Raw genomic sequence first — 22989 nt, 5'->3', positions numbered from 1 at the left:
TGGGGTTACGTTTGCTACCCGCCAATCCTCAGGAACTACTACAGAATCTAAAGAGTTTTGAAAGATTATTACTAATGCATCCACTATTTCTGGAGCTACTTCCTTAAGTACTCTGGGATGCAGCCTATCTGGCCCTGGGGATTTATCGGCCTTTAATCCATTCAATTTACCCAACATCACTTCCCGACTAACCTGGATTTCACTCAATTCCTCCAACTCCTTTGACCCGCGGTCCCCTGCTATTTCCGGCAGATTATTTATGTCTTCCTTAGTGAAGACGGAACAAAAGTAGTTATTCAATTGGTCCGCCATATCCTTGTTCCCCATGATCAACTCACCTGTTTCTGACTGCAAGGGACCTACATTTGTTTTAACTAATCTCTTTCTTTTCACATATCTATAAAAACTTTTGCAGTCAGTTTTTATGTTCCCTGCCAGTTCTCTTTCATAATCTATTTTTCCTTTCCTAATTAAGCCCTTTGTCCTCCTCTGCTGGTCTCTGAATTTCTCCCAGTCCTCTGGCTTTGATACTATCCCTGATTTCCCTTGTTATCCACGGATGCACTACCTTCCCTGATTTATTCATTTGCCAAACTGGGATGAACAATTTTTGTAGTTCATCCATGCAGTCTTTAAATGTCTTCCATTGCATATCCACCGTCAACCCTTTTAGAATTAATTGCCAGTCAATCTTGGCCAATTCACGTCTCATACCCTCAAAGTTACCTTTCTTTAAGTTCAGAACCACTGTTTCTGAATTAACAATGTCACGCTCCATCCTAATGAAGAACTCAACCATATTATGGTCACTCTAGCCCAAGGGGGCACGTACAACAAGACTGCTAACTAACCCTTCCTCATTACTCAATACCCAGTCTAAAATAGCCTGCTCTCTCGTTGGTTCCTCTACGTTGATTTAGATAACTATCCCGCATACATTCCAAGAAATCCTCTTCCTCAGCACCCCTGCCAATTTGATTCACCCAATCTATATGTAGATTGAAGTCACCCATTATAACTGTTTTGCCTTTGTCGCACGCATTTCTAATTTCCTGTTTGATACCATCTCCAACTTCACTTCTACTGTTAGGTGGCCTGTACACAACACCCACCAGCGTTTTCTGTCCCTTAGTGTTTCGCAGCTCTACCCATACCAATTCCACATCCTCCAAACTAATGTCCTTCCTTTCCATTGTGTTAATCTCCTCTCTAACCAGCTACCCCACCTCCTTTTCCTTTCTCTCTATATCTCCTGAATATTGAATATCCCTGGACGTTCAGCTCCCAGCTTTGGTCACCCTGGAGCCATGTCTTCATGATCCCAACTATATCATAATCATTAATAGCTCTCTGCACGTTCACCTCGTCCACCTTATTACAAATACTCCTGCATTGAGACACAAAGCCTTCAGGCTTGTTTTTACAATGCTCTTACCCCTTATACAATTATGTTGAAAAGTGGCCCGTTTTGATTTTTGCCCTGGTTTTGTCTGCCTGCCACTTTTACTTTTCACCTTGCTACCTATTGCTTCTACCCTCATTTTACACCCCCCTGCCTCTCTACTCTTGTACCCATCGACCTGCCACATTTGTTTAAATCCTCCCCGACATCACTAGCAAATACTCCCCCGAGGACATTGGTTCCATTCCAGCCCAGGTGCAGACCGTCCTGTTTGTACTGGTCCCACCTCCCCCAGAACTGGTTCCAATGCCCTAAAAATTTGAATCCCTCCCCATTTTTCAAGCCACGTATTCATCTGCAATATCCTCCTATTTCTGCTCTGACTGGCCCGTGGTACTGGTAGTAATCCAGAGATTATTACCTTTGAGGTCCTACTTTTAAGTTTATCTCCTAGCTCCCTAAATTCATCTTGTAGGACCTCATCGCTTTTTTTACCTATATCGTTGGTGCCAATATGCACCACGACAACTGGCTGTTCACCCTCCCCCTCCAGAATGTTCTGCAGCCGTTCAGTGACATCCCTGACCCTTGCACCAGGGAGGCAACATACCATCCTGGAGTCTCGTTTGCGGCCGCAGAAACGCCTATCTATTCCCCTGACAATTGAATCTCTTATTACTATTGCCGTTCCACTGTTTTTCACCCCCTCATGTGCCACAGAGCCACCCATGGTGCGATGAACTTGGCTGCTGCTGCATTCCCCTGATGAGCCATCTCCCTCAACAGTATCCAAAATGGTACACCTGTTTAGGAGGAAGATGACCGCAGGGGACTCAATGTGATCATGGCTTATCATCCACAATTTGTACCCCGTTCCTGCCTTCTTTCCATATCCCCTGACTCCGCAATCTTTCAGAGCCTTATCTAGCTCTCTCTTGAAAGTATCCAGAGAACCGGCTTCCACCGCCCTCTAGGGCAGAAAATTCCACAGACTCACAACTCTGTGTGAAAAAGTGTTTCCTCATCTCCGTTCTAAATAGTTTACCCCTTATTCTTAAACTGTGGCCCCTGGTACTGGACCCCCTCGACATTGGTACCATGTCCAAGAAGGAACTGCAGATGCTGGAAAATCGAAGGTAGACAAAAGTGCTGGAGAAACTCATCTATGGAGCGAAGGAAATGTGCAACGTTTCAGCCCGAAACGTTGCCTATTTCCTTCGTTTCATTGGTACCCTGTTTCCTGCCTCTAGCGAGTCCAAACCCTGAATAATCTTTCTGTTTCAATAAGATCCCCTCTCATCCTTCTAATTTCCAGAGTATACAAGCCCAGATACTCCATTCTCTCAGCATATGACAGTCCCGCCATCCCGGGAATTAACCTTGTGAACCTACGCTGCACTCAATGGGATGAGTATTTACTATGGTTAGCAAGAATGTCCTTTCTCAAATTTGGAGACAAAAACTGCACACAATCCAGGTGTGGTCTCACTAGGGCCCTGTACAACTGCAGAAGGACCTCTTTGCTCCTTTTCTCAACTCCTCTTGTTGTGTAGCCCAACTGCCCTTCCCTTTCTTCATTGCCTGCTGTACCTGTATGCTTACTTTAATTGACTGATGAACAAGGACCACCAGATCCCGAGTACTTGCCCTTTTCCCATCTTGACACCATTTAGATAACCTGCCTTCCTGTTTTTGCTACCAAAGTGCATAACCTCACATTTATCCACATTAAACTGCATCTGCCATGCATCTGCCCACTCACCGAACCTGTCCAAGTCATCCAGTATTCTCACAGCATCCTCCTCACAGTTCACACTGCCATCCAGCATTGTGTCATCTGCAAATTTGCTAATGTTACCTGTAACCCCTTCATCTAAATTATTAATATATATTGTAAATAGCTGTGGTCCCAGCACCGAGCCTTGCGGTACCCCACTAGTCATTGCCTGCCATTCTGAAATGGACCCATTAATCCCTACTCTTTGTTTCCTGTCTGCCAACCAATTTTCTATCCATGTCGGCACTCTACCCCCAATACCATGTGCCCTAATTTTGCCCACTAATCTCATATGTGGGACCTTATCGAATGCTTTCTGAAAGTCCAGGAACACTACATCCACTGGCTCTCCCATGTCCATTTTCCTAGTTGCATCAAAAAATTCTAGAAGATTAGTCAAGTATGATTTCCCGTTCGTAAATCCATGCTGACTCGGACCTATCCTGTTACTGTTATCCAAATGCGCCACTATTTCATCTTTTATGATTGACTCCAGCATCTTCCCCACCACTGATGTCAGGTTAACTGGTCTATAATTCCCTGTTTTCGCTCTCCCGCCTTTCTTAAATGGTGGAATAACATTAGCTACCCTCCAATCCACAGGAACTGATCATGAATCTATAAAACATTAGAAAATGATCACCAATGCATCCACAATTTCTGGAGCCACTTCCTTAAGTACCCTGGGATGCAGACCATCAGGCACTGAGGATTTATCAGCCTTCAGTCCCATCAGTCTACCCATCACCATTTCTTGCCGAATGTGGATTTCCTTCAGTTCCGCAGTCACCCCAGATTATCTGGCCACTAGTACATCAGGAAGATTGTTTGTGTCCTCCTTAGTGAAGACAGATCTAAGTACCTGTTCAACTCATCTGCCATTTCCTTGTTCCCCATAATTAATTGACCCTTTTCTGTCTTCAAGGGTCCAACTTTGATATAAACTAATTTTTTCCTCTTTACATACCTAAAGATACTACAAGCTACCCAAGCACAATATGATGTGCTATTCCTGCAGTTTGTGGCCTCACTATGACAGAAAGGTCAGAATGACAATGGGATGAGTATTTAATATGGTTAGCAACTGTGAGTTCCCAGAGGCCTTGGCAGACCAAGTGCAAGTGTTCTGAAAATGGTCACTGAGTCTATGCTTGATCTCACCAATATACAAGAGGCCACATCTGGAACATTGGTTGCAGGAGATGAGATTGGAGGAGGTACACGGCCCCCCCTCTTCCCTGAAAAGTTTAAATGGTTTTAAATATATAAAAGATACATGGTGGAAAACTTGACGAGGTTGTAGCTTGTATTTCATCTCAAGCAGGCTTTCCCTTGTGGAAAAGGATTTCATCTCAAGCAGGATGTCTTGCCCTGGAAGTACCAACTGACCCTGGAAGTACCAACTGATAAGATGCCTTTAAAATGTGTCTACTCATTGATAAGACAGCCAAACAACTGATAAGAGACAAGCTCAGACTCGTCCTGTTGTGATGTATATTGGCTGCATCTTGTGACCATGACTAACATCTTTGGAATGTGATTAAGTCACACGCAGTATAAAACAGCGTGTGAATCTTTGTTCATTTAAGTGGTGGCGCGGGGAAGTCAAGTGTCTGTTGCTTATTTGACTGGTGTATCCCCGTCACCTCCGTCGGCTGATGATCAGTAAAGCTTGAGTTGTTTTACCTAACCTTTTTGTGAGTTGTCTGTTTTTTAAGTAGTGAACCTTATCACCCTCACCTGTGTTGCCTCAACAACCTTCGCTTGCATTTGTCCATATACCCAGCATCCTCTGTGTGGAAAAAGTTGCCCTTCAGTTTATTAAATCTTTTCCCTCTCGTATTAATCATATGTCTTCTGGTTCTTGATTCCCCTACTCTGGGTAAAATAATTTCATTGCAACTGGAAAAAGGTAGACAGACCAAATTTCAAGCAAGCACTGAGTCCGGAAACACGAGGAGATAAAACAAAGACTATTAAGAGGGAGTGATTTGATGACCGATAAGAAGTTGATGTAAGGAAAAATGGGTTGGTTTGAGAGCAGGTAATGAAGTACATTATATGTCTTTCAAAGGTATAAATGAGAATATCAGTTATGATAAGTTGTTGAATTTAGAAGGCGGAAGTTGGCTAAATTAAACGTTAATCATGAATTAAGAATTTAGTTAAAGATTGAGGATTTAAACCTAAGTGCATGGGTTCCTGAGTTTTTTTTTTAAACTTGTCACCGAAATCCTACCAAATTCAGAACTTTAGATGGGAGTTGAAGAGCTGTTCACATAAACTTTCTATAAATACTGCAGATTTGCAGGTGCTTTCTGAGCAAAAGCTTTTGTTTATAGGAGTTTCAATCATTCTTTTATCATTATGAGTTAGAATAAACATTGTGAGGATTAGTGCTAAATTTGTTGCTTGGTAACTACAGTAACAAGATTTGCTTAGCCTCGGGTTCTGACCTGAAATGTCGCCTATCCATGTTCTCCATAAAGGATGCCTGTCATGCAGAATTGCTCCAGTACTTAGTGTCTTTTTTTAGGCTAGCTTATTTGGTTGAAATAGTTGGAATTTCTCCACCATAATATGAGAACATGCTTTGTTTTTACAGTATTAATTGAGACGGGGAGAAAGGAAACGGGGCAACTGCACCGGCTCAACCTTAGTCTCTTGATGACATACCTACAGCTGAACAGCAGCAAAGAGTATGTGATAATAGAGCAGCTCACTGGAAGTTACATCTTTCAATGCAGAATACAGACAGAAGATCAGTTCCCCAAGCGGGAAGAATAAAACATAAGTTTGGAGTCAGAAAGGGTCAGTTAAAGAGAAACTAAGGGTCCAAAGGAAATTAATGGCAAGGAGTGGAAGTGTTGGTGGAGTGGGAATGAGCACTACTCAAAGATGGCTCAATCCTGAAATAATGGAGTCCCAGACTCACTGGCAACTTACTAATAAAATTTAAAAAAATAAACTCTCCCTTTAATGCTTGCTTCAAGGTGGGATTGTGTATGTCCAATAAATTTGAGCAAGATATGTTCCTGCAAGTTCCCAGTGGCCTCCATGTGTAAGAGTACAAAATGCATAGATTAAGATCTCTAAATCTCACACAATTTAATCTAAAATACACTTTGTATCTAAATTGGTATGCTAATCTTTACAACACTGCAAAATTCCACTAGTATGTTACTCGTACACCATGATTATATTTACCATTAAGGTCTGAGAAAAATCAATCTTATATAACAAATTGCTACATAATAAAATATTCAGACTTTTTTTCCCTCCAATTGCTACCTGATGCCCAATCTGTTGTAGCCAAAAGGGACCTGCTCCAAACTGGAGGATGAGACAGATGTTCGGCAGCTGTGGTGGGGCCTGAATACAATCACCTCCTACAAGGCGAAATCAGGAGGCAGCTCGAATGTCGGCAAAACATCACTCCCTGACGAGCTCAATGCGTTTTACGCACGCTTTGATAGGGAGAATACTGATGTGCCTTCCCGAGCCCCCATTCTCTGTGATGGTATTTCAGTCTCAGTCACAGAGGCCGACGTCAGGAAATCCTTCAGAGGGGTGAACCCTCGAAAAGCGCCTGAACCTGATGGTATACCCGGTCGTGTTCTAAAAACCTGTGCGGACCAACTGCCTGGAGTCTTTATGGACATTTTCAACCTCTCACTTCTGAGGTCTGAGGTCCCCACCTGCTTTAAAAGGGCATCAATTATACAAGTGCCCAAGAAGAGTAAGGTGACGTGCCTCAATGACTATCGACCAATGGCACTAACGCCGGTGGTGATGAAGTGCTTTGAGAGGTTGATCATGGAGCAAATCAACTCCTACCTCGACAAAAACCTGGACCCACTGCAGTTCGCTTACCGCCACAACACTTCAACGGTGGATGCGATCTCGCTGGCCCTCCACTCTGCTCTGGACCACTTGGACAACAAAAACTCATATGTCAGGCTGTTATTCATTGATTACAGCTCGGCATTTAACACAATCATCCCTTCCAAGCTGGTTACCAAACTCGCATTACTGGGTCTCTGCGCATCCCTCTGCAATTGGATCCTCGACTTCCTCAGTCACAGACCACAGTCTGTTCGTATTGGTGGAAATGTATCAGCCTCAATAACAATCTGTACGGGAGCACCACAAGGCTGCGTGCTTAGCCACCTGCTGTACTCACTCTATACTTATGACTGCGTAGCCGGTCACAGTGTGAACTCCATCAAGTTCGCTGACGACACCACTGTTGTGGGACGTATAGCTGATGGGGATGAGTCAGAGTATAGAAGAGAGATCGAGCAACTGTCCATATGGTGCCAGCACAATAACTTGTCCCTCAACACCAGCAAAACCAAGGAACTGATTGTGGACTTTGGAAGGAGTAGGATGGGGACCCACAGCCCCGTTTATATCAATGGTTGAAAGGGTCAAGAGCTTCAAATTCCTGGGCGTGTACATCTCTGAAGATCTTTCCTGGTCCGAGAACACTAATGCAATTATCAAGAAAGCTCATCAGCGCCTCTACTTCCTGAGAAGACTACAGAGAGTCGGTTTGTCAAGGAAGACTCTCTCTAACTTCTACAGGTACACAGTAGAGAGCATGCTGACCGGTTGCATCATGGCTTGGTTTGGCAACTTGAGCGCCCTGGAAAGGAAAAGACTACAAAAAGTAGTAAACGGCTCTGACCTTCCTTTCATCGAGGGGATTTATCACAGTCGCTGCCTCAAAAAGGCTGGCAGTATCATCAAAGACCCACAACATCCTGGCCACACACTCATCTCCCTGCTACCTTCAGGTAGAAGGTACAGGAGCTTGAAGACTGCCACAACCAGGTTCAGGAATAGCTATTTCCCCACAGCCATCAGGCTATTAAACCTGGCTCGGACAAAACTTTGATTATTAATAACCAATTATCTGTTATTTGTACTTTATCATTTTATTTATTCATGTGTGTATATATTTATATTATAGTATATGGACACATTGATCTGTTTTGTAGTAAATGCCTACTATGTTCTGTGTGCTGAAGCAAGGCAAGAATTTCATTGTCCTATCAGGGACACATGACAATAAACTCACTTGAACATGAACTTGATCTACACTCTGCAATTTTGCTGCAATGTTACTAGTTCAAAGGGTAGTCATGTAATACGTTTCCTTTAAACACAAATACGGTTAAGAATTTGCAAAATAGTAATTTGCTGATCGTTATCGATGCAAATCTACAAAACTAGTCACCGTGAGAACATGCTACACAGCATTTGAAGTCTTTTTCGGGTATTGTGGGAACAGTACACATTCGTTATGAGAAATGTTCTCTGCGCAAAGTTTTGCAGTCGACACTTTAATGGGTCTACCCCCACCAAGTTCAAATGTATTTGGAGAAATTTTTAATTTTTCGTTCCCAATTTTGCAGGGCATTTCTTTCCCCCGGGAGCCCATAAAGACACAACAGTTCAATCATATTCATACACTATTTAATCTAAGATACATTTGGTCTTATTACCGTGTCTATCGGCATACTCATTTTTCACAACACTGCAATATTGATGAAGCCACCCCATCCTGGCGGTGGACGCAGGTTGCATCAAAGAATCTTTGGGTTGTGGGAGAGCGGCGACCCTTGAACCCCGTCACATGGCCGGAAACTACTGCTGTTTGTTTCGGCGGCCCGGTTGCCATGGTAACGGATGGTGGAGGCGAAGCGAGGACCCGGGACATCGAGGATTGTCTGCTGTAACAGGGTGAGTGAATGTCGAGCGGCCGGGTATGTGGTGCCGTAAAACGCAGAGCAAACCCTGTCCTGCTTTCTATCCAGCTTCTTACAACTGGAGGGCGATATGGTGATCACTCCTCTCGCCCACAATATCCCATACTGGCCCTGTGTTTACTTCAACAACTATTGGAATCACTATTTCTATAAATTGTTAGCGCCGTGTAATTGGAGCACACTGTGCAGTGAGCTGGATACCATTTCCCCAAATTAGGGACTGGAAATCTGTTACGGCGGAATGCACTTTTGCCCTCAGTTAGACACAAAATGCTGGAGTACCTCAGCGCGTCAGGCAGCATCTCTGGTGAAAACGAATAGGTGACGTTTCGGGTCAGGAAACAGAAACGTCACCTAGCCATCTTCTCCAGAGGTGCTGCCCGACCCGCTGAGTTACTCCCGCATTCAATGTGTCTATTTTTGGAATAAACCAGCATCTGCAGTTCCTTTTTATTACAAATGCACTTGTTCTCTCTGTGGAGGTTTGTGCTGTAACAGCGGTGCGAGCTATCACCTTTAACAGGGCTGGTAACTAGCAGCATTTGCTGTGGAAAAACTGACAGAGGAGGCATTATCTTTGATTTCAGCAATTGGCTGGTCACACAGAACAGTTCCTTCAGCATCAGTGTGCCATGTTCCATGGAATGACAACTTTTACAGTGGAAACTAGTCATACAGCTCAGGTCTGTGTTGGACGTCTATGTTAATTTCATTTTGCAGTGCTTCGTCCATATTTTTTCTCTATCGTAGAATCGTCCAACATGGAATTCTCTATCATAGAATTGTCCATGCCAACCAAGTTGACATACTGGGTTAGTCCCATTTGCCTGCATTTGACCCACTATACCCTTCCTACCCATTTATCTGTCATATGCCCTTTGAAAGCCATAATTGAACCTGCTCTGGCTTTCTTCGGCAGCAGATTTCAGATATCTACTACCCTCTGAATGGAAAAGTTGACCCGAGGTTCCTCTAAAATTTCTTCCCTGCCACTTTAAACATTTATCCTCCAGTTTTAGAATGGGATGAAGACGGTGACCATTCACTTAATCCATGTCCCTCATGATCTTGTACACATCAATAAGGTGATGGTAGCAAAATAAGAGCGTGGCCTGGGTTGCGTATGTCTTTGATGATATTGGCTGCCTTTTTGAGGCAGCACTTCCTACAGATAGATCCCTTTGATGGTAGGGAGGTTAGTACCTGCGATGAACCAGGCAGTGTCTACCATTCTCTGTAATATCTTTTGTTCTACAATCAATACGAGTCGCCAAACCAGGCCATAATGCAATCAGTCATTATCTTCTCAAGTATTCATTGACATACTGAATCACCTCAATCTTCTAATGGAGTAGATTCATTGATAAATGAATGACAGAGCTTCAGAGATATGCATGCCCAGGTCTTGCTAATGTTGAGAGTAAGATCGTTGTTCTGGTAGCATTCAATCTCACTACTGTACATTGACTTATCCTTACCCATTATTTGTCCAACAATGATAGTATGATTGGCAAATTTAAAAATGGGGTTGGAGCTCTATGACTGGCTGCATAGTCGTGAGCTTTGGGCAACTAGAGCAGGGGACTGAGCACACTCTCTTTAGGAGTTCCTGTGTTCATGGTTATCGAGGAAGAAGTGTTGTTGCCAATTCGTACTTATTGTGATCTGCTGATGAGGAAGTTGAGGATCCAATTACATAGGGGTGATCAGAGACTCAGTTCTCTGAGCTTGATGATGGGTTTGGAGGGGAAGGTGGTGTTGAACGGCAAGCTATAGTCGATGAAAATGATGTTCATGTTCTTATTGTCCAAGTGGTCCAGTGCAGAGTAGAGAGCCTGCAAGATTGCATTCCTTGTTGATCTATTATGGTGGTAGTAAATTGTAGTAGGTCCAGTTCATTACGAAGGCAGGAGTTGATCTGTTTCATAGCCAACCGCTCAAAGCGCTTCATTGCCACACTCCTAAGCTCCAAACAAAAAAAATCCCAGGCTATCCAACTTCTCCCTATAACTCAAACCCGGTAACATCCTGGTAACTCTCTTCTGCACCCTTTGAAAATTAATGACATCTTCTATGATTGGATGACCTGAACTGCACACAATACTCTGAGTGTGGGATCACCGGGTTGTACATGTGCATCATGATGTCGCAACCTTTTTATTCAATGCCATTCTGTATGAAAGCAAGATTGCCAAACACCTTCTTCACCACATTGTCTATCTGACTTGCAATTTAGGGAGCCTCGCATATGTACTCCCATTCTCGCTGTTCTGCAACATTCTCCAGGACTCCACAATTTATTTTGCGAGTCCTGCCCTGGATTGACAAACCAAAGTGCAACACCTTACATGTTTCAAGTGTTCATCTAAATATCTATATTACTAAAAGTCTGTTCTTGACCGGTTTTGGCCACCTGTGCTGCGATTTCTGAGAGAACGCCGCCACCTAAGGCCGTCATTTTTGGCCACCTCGCTCAGAGCCCCCCTCCGCCGCATGTGTGTCGAGGATGTTTCCCGTCAATTAAAAATGACAGAGATATTAATGTTTTTACAAAATTCCCCATTCTTTCTGCTGCCCCCTCTGGCGGCAGGGGGGAGGGACTATAAAACCAGGAAGTGGTGTGCCACACAGTCTCTTCAAGATGGAGGAAGGCAGAGGGTCACGTTTCTCTGAGCTGTGAATAACACTGAACACATGTCTACTCAAATGTAAGTGCCCTTAGTGGTTCTAAAATGCTTGCAGAATGTGTCTATTGGTTCTAAAGCTTGCAAAAAAAGTTTATATTGGTTCTAAAGGTTGCAAAAAAAATGTCTATTGGTTCTAAAGCTTGCAAAAAAAATGTCTATTGGTTCTAAAGCTTGCAAAAGCGTCTCTATTGGTTCTAAAGCTTGCAAAAAATGTCTATTGGTTCTAAAGCTTGCAAAAAATGTATATTGGTTTTAAAGCTTGCAAAAAATGTCTATTGGTTCTAAAGGTTGCGAAAAAAAAAAAAATGACTATTGGTTCTAAAGCTTGCAAAAAAAATGACTATTGGTTCTAAAGCTTGCAAAAAAATGTCTATTGGTTCTAAAGCTTGCAAAAAAATGTCTATTGGTTCTAAAATGGTTCATACTAGCGCTCCAGAAAGCGCATTCCCCCCCCCCCCCTTCGTTGGCTTGGCTTGGGTGTGTCTCGAAATTGAAAAGCACTACTTACTGCAAATGGTGGCATGATGTTGAAAGGCACTACTTACTGCAAATGGTGGCTTGGGAGCTTTGGCTTGAAGTTGAAAGGCACTACTTACTGCAAATGGTGGATTGGGTGTGGCTTGAAGTTGAAAGACACTTACTGCAAATGGTGGCATGAAGTTGAAAGGCACTATCTACTGCAAACGGTGGCTTGTGTGCTTTGGCTTGAAGTTGAAAGCACTACTTACTGCAAATGGTGGTTTGGGAGCTTTGGCAGTTGAAAGGCACTACTTACTGCAAATGGTGGCTTGGGAAAGCACTACTTACTGCAAATGCTTTGGTTGAAGTGAAGTTGAAAGGCACTACTTACTGCAAATGATGGCTTGGGTGTGGCTTGAAGTTGAAAGGCACTACTTACTGCAGATGGTGGCCGGGTGCAATGGCTTGAAGTTAAAATGCATTACTTACTGCAAATGGGGGCGTGGGTGCATTGGCTTGAAGTTGAAATGCACTACTTACTGCAAATTGTGGCTTGAAGTTGAAAGACACTACTTACTGCAAATGGTGGCTTGGGTGCTTTGGCTTTAAGTTGAAAGGCACTACTTACTGCAAATTGTAGCTTGGGTGCTTTGGCATTAAGTTGAATGGCACTGCAAATGGTGGCATGAAGTTGAAAGGCACTACTTACTGCAACCTGGAAATGGATGGAGGAGGGAGAGGTCACGCAAGATGGAGGAGGGAGAGGTCACGACTCGCTGTCTTTAGTGGCTTTGCACCTACTTCAAATGGTATGAAACTGCACTTGAATTTGTTGGCCTTGCACCCTGCTAGAAGTGGTAAGAAACTGCACTTGAGTTTGATGGCCTTATACCCTGCTTGAAATAGAATTTCAAGGATTAGCCGTGAGTCAACTACCAGCCCACCAGCCATGAGTGAGTGAGTTGCCAGCACAACAGGCTTGATTGACTGAATTAGGCACAATTGAGAAAATAATCCTGTCTGCATTATAGTAATTCTTGATTTTCGATGACACTAGTGTCGCAAATAATTATGCAGCATTTTGAGTCGTGAATTTATTTTAATCAACAATAATTAGGGATGAAACTGTGTCTGTGGTGCAGATCAATAGCCCCTTAAATTGCCTCTTGACCAGCATGAACATTTTCTTTTTTTTCTTCTTTTTTTAAATATCGCCAAATTTTATTAGAAGTAGACATATTATAAAGTATAGTTACATATTCTAGTAAAAAACTTTTCATATACATCAGTCATACATTATTAAAATTTTCAATTGTCAATTACTTCTGCTTCTAGTATTTTTTTATAGAAAAAGAGAGAAAGAGAGAAAAAAGAGTTACAAATATCAAAAAAAACAAAAAAGGTGGAATGGATTACTTATAATACGTCATTGGAGATAGGTTCGTAGATTATAAAGTATGACTTTTCATCTAATCCTGAGTTCGTTTCAGTTGGGATTGCGTGCTGGGCCAATCTATCCCGTCAGATAATTAATGAATGGAGCCCATATTTTATCAAACATTTCTTGTTTGTCCATTAAGACAAGTCTAATTCTTTCTTGATATAGGCTCTGCGACATTTCCACAATCCACATTTTAATTGTGGGGGTCGTAGGACCTTTCCAAAATTTTAATATTAATTTTTTCCCGGTTATTATACTGTAGTCGAGGAAATTTCTTTGGCTTGTTGTGAGTGTTAAACTTTGCTCTGATATTCCAAGTATTATTAATTTTGAGTTTGGATCCAGTTTTGTATTAATAACTTCTGAAATTATTTCAAAAATATCCGTCCAGAAATGTTTAATTTTTATACAATTTGCAAACGTATGTGTTAAATTAGCATCTAGATGTAGACATTTATCACAAATAGGAGAGATTTGTGGGAAGATTCGATTTAGTTTTATTTTAGAGTAGTATAATCTATGTAAGACTTTAAATTGTATTAAAGCATGCCTGGCATTTAACGAACATTGATGTATATGTTGTAAACTGTCGTCCAAAAAATCTTTCGTTATAGGATGACCTAATTGATTTTCCCATGTGCGTCTATATGGTTCCGTCGGTGGTACCTCATTGTTTAGGAGGGTGTTATAAATATAAGCTATTAATTTTTCAGTGTTAGGATGCTTGTTCAAACATTCATCAAGGATTTCTGGTTCCCTAATCCTGTAGGCTTGTGTGTTAGATTTAACATAATCTCTAATTTGTAGATATCTGAAGAAATTATTTGAGTTCAGTCCATGATTCTGTTGTAACTCCTGAAATGAAAGAAAAGCACCTTTCCCATAAAGATGTCCAATCTTTTTAATTCCATAACTTTTCTATTGTGTGAAACCCTTATCCAAAAAGGATGGTTTGAATAAGGGATTATTTACAATGGGAAGGCATAGTGTGGTATATTATTCAATTTTAAAACTTTTTTTAATTGTTTCCAAATTCGTATTCCACTATGTGTTATGGGGTTTTCCCTATAGGTTTTTTTGTTCAGTTTTGTGGTAGCAAATATGATCGGTCCAATTTCAAAAGGTAAACAGTCTTCCTTTTCCATCCTTAACCAATCTGGTTGTTGATCCATTTCTTCCAGCCAGAAATTCATGTTTTTAATATGGACTGCCCAAAAATAAAACAAGAAATTTGGCAAAGCTAAACCTCCATTTAATGTTTTTTACCTATTCTATGATTCTTATAATCCCAGATAAAACTTGTAACAATGGACTTTTTTGAAAAAAGTTTTTGGGATATATATCGGGATTAATTGAAATGGGTACAGTAGTTGCGGTAAGAAGATCATTTTTATAGCATTAATTCTACCAAGCATTAAGATGGGAAGGGTTTTCCAGTATTTAATATTCTTGTGTAGTTTATTCAGTAAAGGTGGAAAATTTAGTTTAAATAAAGAGGTATATGTCTTAGTTACATAGATTCCTAAGTATTTAAATTTATCTTTAACTATTTCAAAAGGGGATTGGTGTAATGTATGTAGATTGAGTTTTGTTATTGGCATGATTTCACTCTTATTCCAATTAATTCTATATCCTGAGAACTGACCAAATTGAGTTATTAAATGTAATAGATTTGGAATACTAGTTTCTAACTTTGTAATATATATTAGTACATCATCTGCATATAAGGAAATTTTATTCCTTGTTTCTCTAGTGTTATATCCGTATATTCCTGTATGGGTTCTAACGCTTTCTGCTAGGGGTTCGATTGCAAGAGCAAATAATAGTGGGGATAGTGAACATCCTTGTCTACAACCTCTCGAGAGGTTAAATTTAGTTGATAACATTTGATTTGTTAATATTCTAGCTGTTGGATTAGAGTATAACAATTTAACCCATGTACAGTACTTCTCTCCCAATTGAAAAATTTCCATCACCGAATATAAATATAGCCATTCTACCTGGTCAAATGCTTTTTCAGCATCTAACGAAATAATTGCTAGATCTGCATTAGGAATTCTATTGGAGTATATAATATTGAATAGTCTTCTCAAATTATAAAATGAATAACGTTTTGGAATAAAACTTGTTTGGTCGGGGTGTATATATTGTTAATCACTAAGCTCAATCTATGAGATAGAATTTGAGTTAATATTTTCTGATCAGTATTTAAGAGGGCTATTGCTCTATATGAACCTGGGTCTTCAAGATCCTTATCCGTTTTTGGTATGAGTATGATTGTAGATTCATTTAGAGTTTCTGGGAGTTTCTGTTGAGTGTAAGCGTATTTGTACAGTGTCTGTAGGCGTGGAGAAACCAGATCATAAAATTTTTTTGTAAAATTCAGAGCTTCTGCTGGAAGAATTTAGAGAGTCAGGCAGCATCTGAGGAGGCAAAGAGATAGCCAGCATCAGATGGAGACCCTGCATCATGACGGACTGTGTAGAGTAGATAGCCATTGCAAGGAGATGAAGTGGACAGAGAGAAGGAAGGTCTGTCAGGCTAGAAGTGGAACCAGATGCGTTGGGAGATGATGGGCAGATGGAGCCAGGTGGGGACGAGAGGACTAGAGTTGGTAGACAGTGGCTAATGGGTGAAAGCTCGAGACAGATCAGGAAAAAGAGAAAAATAGAGGTCTCTTGGAGACAAATGGGCTGGGAGGTGGTGGGGAGGTGTTTGGGGAGGTGGACGGTTGGAGGTAGAGACAGATGTTACAAGGGGATGTAGAAACACAGGAGGCTGCAGATGCTGGAATCTGATGTGAGAAAAATGAAAAGTGGAACCAGATTGGGGGTGTCGGGGATTAAACTAGGCGATGAGGGAAATGGAAAGAGGAAGAAAGGAGTTCTGGGCACATGGTTTACCAACAAATGGAAATTATGGAAAATTTACCAAAAAATTGAAAATTTAATATTCAAATCAGTACTCAGGCAGAATATAATGCTGTTTTTCTTTTTTGTGCAGCTTCACATCGGCTGTGAAGTAGGACAAGACTGACAGGCCAGTGTGGGAATGGAAAGGGCAGTTGAAATGGTATCTAAACAAGAGGGCAGCAGGTTGACCATTGAGGACCGAGCATAGGCTGCAAAATGTTGCTCAGTCAATACTTGGTCTCCCAACGTACGGGAGCCCTCGGTGCCATTCAGCATGTGTTTTCTCTCTCCATCTTCGCTATTTTCAACATCTACTCCCTCTCCCTCACAACGTTTTGGCCCATATTCCTTGCCATCTTTCAAATCCCAGTTCTGAGTCTCAATCATGTTCTAGCCCTGGCACTTTCATGACGATTCTTTACTGCACTCCAGCTGCATATCCGATCCCGATGAACAACTACTCAAGTGAATCCATTCCCATCAAATTTTGGCCACACACATACTTCCACTCCCTGTTCCAGTCTGAGCTCTGCCCCCACACCTCACACTGTTCTGGGCCATGCTCCATCCACACACTGACAAAGAGTTACGAATGAAGCTGGTCAACCCATAGTGGGTATGTTGCAAAACCTACCTTCAGCAGGGCTGCAGGTCTGTCCCAGCTTGTGTGCATGATTGTGGCGCCGTTGAGAGGGGGGCGGGTTTAAAACGCGATTTTCCCTAGGTTATTCAAATCGAGGTTGTTCAGCCTACTTAGTTGCTACCAGGTTCGTTCGCTGCGGCTATTTTTAAATTTAATTATTTAATTGTTATAGTAGGTTAAAATTTATCCTCTAAATCCGCGACCGCCGACAACGGGACGGATCTCATACAGTTGACCACGGAAGGTAGGTTGTTTATTTTTACATTAAAAAGGGCTTCTTAAGATCCCTTTATACAACATTTTATGTTGCGAGCAGCCCCATTAAACCCCACAGTATTTTTCTGGGTATATGGGGGTACAAATCTACCGCAATGGGAATGTTCCAAACCAGCGCGTTCCACAGAGTTCCACAGGATCACACTCGAAAGCTGATTTAAATGGCCATTAATTTACAGCAATTGAACACTAAATTCCTTCCATTTGGCCTATAAATTAATGTAAATGAGATTTTAAAATCATGTTTTATGGTGAATTCTTCGTGAATGTTATTTGGACAATTAGGCTATTTAAAAATGTTAATCTTTTCTTAAGAAATGGATAGATCTAGTAATTGAAGTTTGGAATTAGCTACAATTGGGTAACTAACTAATTATATGCTTTAATTTCAGGTCATCCAAGTAAGATTGTTTCATATTTGTTTCAGAATGCTTCAATCTACAATAACTGAACATTTATTTCAATTCTCTTAATTTTTAAGAAAGTTATGGCTATTTCACTGTCCTGTATCACAGCTTTTGTGTTGTCAATGGAAAATCAATAGGGAACAAGATGCTAATTTCCGAGTATGAAAATGGCCATAACATTTTTAATACTGAAGATATGAAAGTGAATTAGGTGTCAAATTAAACTTATTTCTGTGTTTTATCTGATGGGAAAAATTGCAGACTTGATTTTTTAAATCTCAAAATTTTGTAACATTGCTACTCATAGCCAATTTCAAAGAATTTTGATAATAAGTCAATGTGTTGAGCCATGGAAAATGGGCAAGTTGTTAAATGAACACTTCTCATCTGTAGTTACTGAGGAGAGGGACATGAAAGCAAAGGAATTGAAGGAAATTGGTGGTAACATGTTGAACTGCATTCCATTTACAAAAGAGGATATGCTAGCAGTTATAAAGGAGAAACAAAGAATTGCAGATGTTGATTTATACCAAAGATAGACACAAAGTTCTGGAGTAACTCAGTGGGTTAGCCAGCATCTCTTGAGAAAACGGACAGGTGACATTTTGAGTCGGGACCCTTCTTCAGACTGAAGACGTCTTTATTCTGAAAAAGGGTCTCGACCCGAAACGTCACCCATCCTTCTTTTACCGTGATGCTTTCAAAGTTGGATAAATCCCTAGGACCTGACCAAAATGTGTCCTTGGATATTGTGGGAAGTAAGGGGAAAAAAGTGCTGGGAGTCTAGGAGAGATATTTGCATCATCTAGCCTCAGGGAGGTACTGGAACACTGGAGGTTGGCTAATATCGTACCATTATTTAAGAAGGGCATCATCAGTAAGGGCATTGAGTACAGGAGATGGAACATAATGCTTTAGAAATACAAGATGTTGGCGAAACCACATTTGGAAGATTGTGCACAGTTCTAGTTGCCATATGATAGGAAGAATGTAATTCAGCTGGAAAGGGTGCAGAAAAGATTCACTAGGATGTTACCAAGACTTAAGGGTTTGAGCTATAAGGAGTGACTAGGCAGGGAGTGTTTTCCTGAAGCATGGGGGGCTGAGAAGTGACCTTATTGTGGTATGCAAAATCATAAGCATAGATGTGGTGAATGGTTACAGTATTTTTCACTAGGTAGAGGAGTCTAGAACAAGAGAGTGTACGTTTAAGATGAGATGGGATAGATTTAAAAGAGATCTGAGGGGCAATTTCTTCACACAGAGAACAGTGCAGAAATGGAATGAGCTGACAGAGGAAGCTGTAGAGGCGGGTACAATTGCAACGTTTTTAAAATACATTAAAAAGTTACATGAGCAGGAGAGGGACATGGGTCAAACACAAACAGATGCGTCTAGCTTAGCAATAAAATCTAGTCGATAAAGATGAGGTGGGTTGAAGGGCCTGTTTCCACACTGTAGACTATGACTCCATCTGAGGAAAAGAAGAATGCTTTGTAGACACTTTCAATTTCTGTGGAGAAATGGCAAAGAATTCATGATCAGTGTTTCCCTCTATCCCTGCCAAGATAAGACTGAAATAACAGCATGTAATCGTCTGTTCACTCCTACATAAACTCTTAAACGGAAATATCAGTCGGTCCTTTTGGTGGTAAGGCCACCTTGTCCCGAGTTCTTCAAATTATCCTGTTTACTCAAATTAGTTTCACTATTAGCATCCCAGGCACAATAATTCCAAAAATATTTGGAAATTAGCATTATTTAGGTGCCGAAAAAGGTCCCATTGTGAGTGACTTGTATCATGGCCAAAGGTTCATTCATTTTAAAATGCAGTGAAAACAAATACACGACATGATTGATAAGATCGTTTACTGAACAATCTGTGCTGTAATTGACCATTATGAATAGCATTCAAGTTCTGTTTAGTTTAGTTTATTATTGTCACATGTACTGATATACAAATAATAAAAAAAACCACAAAAACACAGAACACAGCAGTCCACAACACAAACATCCCCACCGCGGCACCAAAGTTCCCTACTGTGAGGGAAGGAACCAAAGTCCAGTCAACCTCCTCACTGATGTTCCCCAATATTCACCCATGGTCGGGGCCTCCTGAGCACCCCGTAGTCGCCGCTACAGGCGGCCCGATGTTCAGGCCCTCTCGCCGGGAACAATGGAACCCCGACGTCGAGCGGGAGAACATCCTCAGCAGCCTGGACCTCTGAAACGGCACCTTCCACCGGAGTCCGCGGCTCCCGATGTCCACAGGAGATTCGCGCTGGCGGCCCCTGGCAAAGGGTCCCAGGACTCCGCGATGTTGAGGTCAGCGCCACCCGCATTGGGAGCTCCGCCCCCACAGGTCCGCAATGTTGGAGCAGCGGCCCAACACTCCAGAGCTCCAAGCGGCGATCCCAGGTAAGGCCTCGCCCGCTCAGCGATGTTTCCAGCGCCTCGCCGCAGTTGCTGAAGCTCTGGTCTGGTCCGGCAGGAAAGGCCGCGCCAATCCAGTTAGTAGGCCACGAGGAGTGGGGCGAGGTCGCGACTCAGATAATAGTCGCATCCTCGTCAGGAAGTGACTGAAGGACAGTTCCCCCTTACCATACCCTCTTCCCCCCACATAAAATACTGAAAAGAACTAAAAAAACATACTTTAAACATAACAAAAAAACAAAAAGACAACCAAACTGTGGGCGGAGGCAGCCGGTAACAGCGCCACCGGATTTAATCTTGGCATCTTGGTTGGCATGGGCAAAATGAACCAGAGAATCTGTTTCCATGCTGTATAACTCTCTCTTAAATCATTCACTGTAGAATAATCAGCCTCTGACCTATTCTTGTGTTTTGTAACTGGTTGTATTAAATTTGTTGTCAATAATTTTGTTTAGCGATGCAACATTGAAACAGACCCTTCGGCCCACTGAGTCAGCGCCGACCCATGCACTCGTTCTATGTTATCCCAGTTTTCACATCCTATACACTTGGCATTATTTACAGAAGCCAATTTATCTATAAACCCGCACGCCTTTGAAATGTGGCAGGGAACTGGAGCACCCGGATAAAACCCACACGGTCACTGGCCGCGTACAAACTCTATACAGACAGCATCTAACCCAAATCTCTGGTGCTGTCAGGCAGCGACTCCACTGTTGTGCCACTGTGCTGCCTAACTTACATTGAAATTATATGATATTACAAGTTATGTAATGACTGTATTGCCATGTATTGTAGTAATTAATATGACAGAAAATGTATAACATTTTAAAATCCAGATCGTACAATAGACAATAGGTGCAGGAGTGGGCCATACGGCCCTTCAAGCCAGCACCGCCATTCAACGTGATCGTGGCTGATCATCCACAATCAGTACCCCGTTCCTGCCTTCTCCCCATATCCCCTTACTCCGCTATCTTCAAGATCTCAAGATAGCTTTCTCTTGAAAGTATCCAGAGAACCGGCCTCCACCGCCCTCTGGTTAACAAAACAAAATGGATTACAAAGGAAGTTAGCTAGGAAGATAAAAATGGTGAGTAAACTTGTGGTACTTTATGAAATGAAGAGAGAAACTAATATACACAGCAGTTTCAATAAGATGCTTTGTGATATGAATTAAAACTAAGGAATATTTCAAAAGCTGTTTATGGTCGAATATCCATTTAACAGTAATAATAAAACACAATATGCTGGAAAAAGCATGAAGCCAGAAATCATGGAAAGAGAAACAAGTTGGTGTTTCTCATTGATTTTATCTCATCAGAAATTCTGATGATAAGTTATACATATAAAATATTAATTGCTCCATAGCTACTGTCTGACTGTGTATTTCTAGTTGTTTTTGTTTTTATTTCAATTTATCAACAACCGTTTGACAACCTTTGACAGATGGAATCAGATGGAATCTAAAGTGGTGATAGATGCCAATTTCCCATAAAACCCTCAATATATGTAGTAAAGCTGGTCCAAATATTATGTACTTTGCAATAGTTTACATGGTAAATCCAGGGTGATGAAACTGTGTAATTCTTTGCCACAAAAAGGCTGTGGGGGCAAAGTCAGTGGATATATTTAAGGCAGACATAGATAGATTCTTGATTGGTATGGGTGTCAGAGGTTATGGGGAGAAGGAAGGAGAAAGGAGTTAGGTGAGAGAGATAGATCAGCCACAATTGAATGGAGGAGTAGACTAAATGGGCCGAATGGCCTAATTCTACTCCAATCATTTATGATCTTATTATAATGGTCGTAGTTCTTTAATTGCAGTTGACTTGGCAAGGGTAAACCATTTTTTTCCAAGCTAATTCCTAATTTGCAATCATGATTTCTTCACAAATAAAATCTATATTGGAGCATAATTTTATCAAACTATGATTGTTGGTTAGATTTAAGATCAAGAGTTTTAGGTTACTTGGGAAGCCAGCATGACAGAGTAGTGACTATTCCCTTTTGTTTCTATGTTTCAAAAGGATGATATTTTATGAGAAGAGAAATATATATACACAGAATATTTTTTTTTTCACAGGAGTACAGGTTTAATCATTCTGCTTTTTACTTTATGTCATGGATTACAGGCACAGTCCGTATGCTTCACAAAAAAAATGGCATGAATTATGAACGCATTGATCATGAGAAATCTTTTATAATCAGCTTAATTTATTTGAAATGATGGCATGCATTTAAAATGATTATACTATTATGTCTTATGACTTCCATTAATACTTCATTTGGAAAGGTTGCATTTCTATAAACAAAGGTTATCTAGTTATCTCATATGGGAACAATCATGAAGTTAATGTCAGGATAATAAATTAAGTCCTTATATTTTCCCTCTAAGGCTTCCGAGTAGAATATTAGTAAGATCTCGGTGCATACCAGGATCAAGCTGTGACCACATAACCTTCTCAGTCTTTTAGCTGCAGCACATCATCTGCAACATATGCAAACCTGGAGTTGAGGTAATCTGTAGGATTGTTCATTTAATACTTGTACTCCAGAGTAAAATAGACCTAACCATGGTATGGAATTAATAGAATACAGTGAACACCTGCCCGTGTGTGTAGTCAGCGCCTGGGCTTTAAATATTCATTGACTCCTTCAGTGATGTCTGTAACAAGATAGGCTCAGACTAAATAACTGAATGGCAAAGATTTGTTACCAACTTGTCGCCATTGCTCAACATTGGCCTCTGATAATCAAGATCTGTGATGGTATTTG

The 22989-nt window shown here is 41.3% G+C and overlaps 1 protein-coding gene across 2 annotated transcripts in view; it reads left to right on the top strand.

Annotated features, from left to right (window-relative positions):
• The first annotated feature begins 5435 nt into the window (after positions 1-5435).
• The window catches only part of cfap221 (cilia and flagella associated protein 221), a 117246-nt gene continuing 99692 nt past the window's right edge, over positions 5436-22989 (top strand). For both annotated transcript variants that reach the window (XM_055638571.1, XM_055638572.1), the window contains exon 1: positions 5436-8927. The gene's annotated coding sequence lies outside the window, so the exon portion shown is untranslated. The remainder of the gene's footprint in view (positions 8928-22989) is intronic.

Source organism: Leucoraja erinacea, chromosome 7 (assembly GCF_028641065.1).
Source record: "Leucoraja erinacea ecotype New England chromosome 7, Leri_hhj_1, whole genome shotgun sequence".
In the NCBI taxonomy this organism is placed as follows: Eukaryota; Metazoa; Chordata; class Chondrichthyes; order Rajiformes; family Rajidae; genus Leucoraja; species Leucoraja erinaceus.
The sequence above is the reverse complement of the archived record's forward strand: the minus strand, read 5'-3'. Positions and strand labels throughout refer to the sequence as shown.